This window comes from Austrofundulus limnaeus, unplaced genomic scaffold (genome assembly GCF_001266775.1).
Source record: "Austrofundulus limnaeus strain Quisiro unplaced genomic scaffold, Austrofundulus_limnaeus-1.0 Scaffold2035, whole genome shotgun sequence".
Lineage (NCBI taxonomy): Eukaryota > Metazoa > Chordata > Actinopteri > Cyprinodontiformes > Rivulidae > Austrofundulus > Austrofundulus limnaeus.
In genome coordinates this window covers 22044-25276 of record NW_013954437.1, presented here as the reverse complement: position 1 = coordinate 25276, position 3233 = coordinate 22044, and positions in this window count along the sequence as shown.

The following is a 3233-nucleotide window of genomic DNA, read 5'->3' as shown; positions in this document are numbered from 1 at the left end:
GGACAGTGGGTAATTTGGTAGAACGTCAGAGACTGAGCCAGAGAGTAGACATATGGTCCATGTATATTAGGTCATTTGATTTTAGCTTTAAAAACAGATTTTAAAAATAATGAATATTCCATTTGCATTTTACTCCAAAAATGGGAAAATCTTTAAATTTTTATCAAACCAGATGTTAATACTGTCGCTTTCAGACCATTCAAGGTGGAGCTAGTTTAATAACTTTTTGAAAACCAGCGGCTGCCTGTAATTAAACACTAGCCGAACACTTCTGCATTTCTTTAACCAACTAGACTTTATTTATTCATGTATAATACGATCTCTAGTATAACACAATCATCATTTTTGTGCTTAAAAAGCATTTAAAAAATCCCTAGATAGTTTCCCTTCTCTGCTCCGTCTGACATGTCTCCCATAGACAAGGATTTCGCTGGCAGATTTTTAGCCGAACCAATCAGAGAACAGAACGTTGATTTTCTGTGCAGTGTCTGCTTGTAGTTTATTTTACCTGGGCCAAGCAGCAAACAGAAGGCGGAGTTTTGAACGATGTCTATTTTCTGCGCAGTGTCTGCTGGTTATTTTATCATACGGCAGTGGAGGAAGTGAATGAAGCCAGTCCGTGTTGATAAGGCTTCCAAATTAAATTAAATTTGTCTGACAAAGCAGCAGCTCTCATTTACAATCGTCTCGTTTGGCTCGGTACTTTTCTCCTCTCAGTAGGGTTGTTTACAGCACACACGATGTCCGGTTAGCTTCTTAGCTTAGCCTCCTTCACAGCGACACACACAAGCTTCAGCAGAGGCCACGCCTCCAGCAAGAATCGCTTCTCTATGGCAGAGAGTCCAGACCCTCTGTACGAAGCAAAGCGAAAGACAAGGGTCTGGTTTTTACCAGCTAATCAGTGTGCATTGCCAATGCAATGCACACTATTGTGATTCATTTCCCATCCAAGTCATCTCCACTTTGACACGCTTCTCCTCCTGCATACTTTGTCCTAGAGCTGCCATTGTAATTTATGTCTGTAAAGCACCTGTGCCAAATGATGGCTATGCCTTTTGGTACCTGTACAACTCATAGTTTTTGAAATATTAATGTTTAATAATTTATAATTGGAGTCAATGGAGCCTTGTATTGGTCCAATACTGCCCCCTGCTGTABCTACTCAGTACTGCACCATARTTTAATAATATTTAAACTCAGTAGTTCAGTGTTTACAATACTAATATGTTARTATTTTGATGTTTTACTATTATATTGTCCTAATATTGCTTTATTGTTATAATGCAGTTTAGTGTCAACAATTGCATTGGCAACATGGCCACTTTCTGCACACATACAAACCAACTCCTGGCAATCCACTCTGCCACAGCTCCAGTGGTCTCATGGTTAATGCCATGGGCTTTCATGTGGGAGATCAGGGTTCAAAACCCAGCTACAGCAACATTAACAAAAAATTCTCTTCAAACTTCATATTGTCACACAATTACCCTTATATTACAAACACCTGCTGACTAGACAAGCACAAGTTGGTATAGAAAACACATTTGAACTTGATCACCGTTCATTCTGCAAGTCCACTGCTGCAGGTAAAAACCATGCTGCAATGCACACTTGTTTTTACATCGTAAAAACCCATGTCTAGTTTCAGACTGACTTCAGGATTTTTCAGCCTTTGCGGTGCCCCCTCTGGTGGTGAAACATATTTTAAGAGACACCTGCGTGGGCGTGTTCTACTACAGAGCTGGAAGATGAGCAGAGGAAGTTTCTGGTTCTGCGTGTCGCTGAAAAAACAATCTGCTCCCAGACCAGAGCAGAGGCTGTTTGGTAAATTAAGATGGATTTATCAGAACATGCAACTAAAGTCCAAGTTTTTTTTTTACGTCGCCACGGTTAACAAGAAACAACAAATTTTTCCTCCTCTGACTCCGGCGAGTGAACAATATACTTACTTATTGTGGTTGTACATTAAAAGATCAGTCAAAATTTACTCCTGTGTATAATACTACCACCCCACTTTATGAATGTTTTTTGGGGTTAAATTTCTCGTATTAAATGCAAATAAATATGGTAGCATAACCAGTTTAGCTAATTTCTTTAAAAAATATATATTTTCTAGCTCCACCTTAAATAGTCTGACAATTGAATGAATTAACTAACATGTATTTTATAACTAGCTAACATTTCTTTAATGTGAAAAATGAATGACCAAAGTACACGGAGCTATATGGATGCAGTTGGAGGACATGAAGGTAGATGGAGCGGGAACAGAGGACAGAATAAGGTGGAGGAGGACAGCTTGCTGAAGTTGTTTAAGGTTGAGACAAATAAAACCCCTCAGAGGTCTCTGGTCCACATTTAAATTAATTGAAGAACATCTATCCCCCCTAACATCACCAGCCAACAGTAAGGAAAATGTGTTGCAGGAACTCTGTGGAAGTTGGAAGCTCAAAGAAGCCTGGAGGACTGAGGGAACACTACGGAGGTGAGGGGCTGCAGACCACACCTCCTAACTGGATTCAAATCAACGTTCTTGTCATCGCTTCCAACACTGACGGAACGTTTGCTCCGAGCTCATGGCTCCACACCACACACATCTGTGGAATGAGTGTTTTTGGTGCAGTCTGGTTTGAGGACTGTAAAAACACATGAAATGAGACCTGCTCTCACCAACACGACCCAAGAACCAGGAAACAAAGTGATCCAATCTAGAGGAAAGGCCAGGTCTCCTGGAGAATTCTTTAAATGTCTAAATATAGAGGAGTAGGCAGGGTTGGGCGATGGGCTGAACCTTTTTCACTGACTATCATCGGTCCAACTGTTAACTAAGAGTTGACTTTATTGAAACGGGTTGGCCCAGACCACTCTGTTGGGGTCATGAAGCCAAAACCGCAGAGTCCCAGGTTTGGGATGACTTTAAAGGCACAGTGTGTAGGATTTGTCAATTCTTTTAGCCGAAACTGAGATAATCACTAATGACAATAATAAAAAACAGGTCTAATCATTGCAGACAAAGTCCTTGTTTTATAAGTTTTACCTTATAAAAAGCTGTTTATATCTCCATGGTCACGGGTCGCCACTACAGGCATCTTGTCTACGAAGGCTCATGAAGGACAAACTGCGGTGGCGGCGTCAAAAACGGTTTTAGTTGTAATACTATAAATGTAATATTTGTTGTCTGGTTGGAATTATCAAAGGTTTTTGACACCTGAGAGACACCGTAGCAAGTTTGGAAG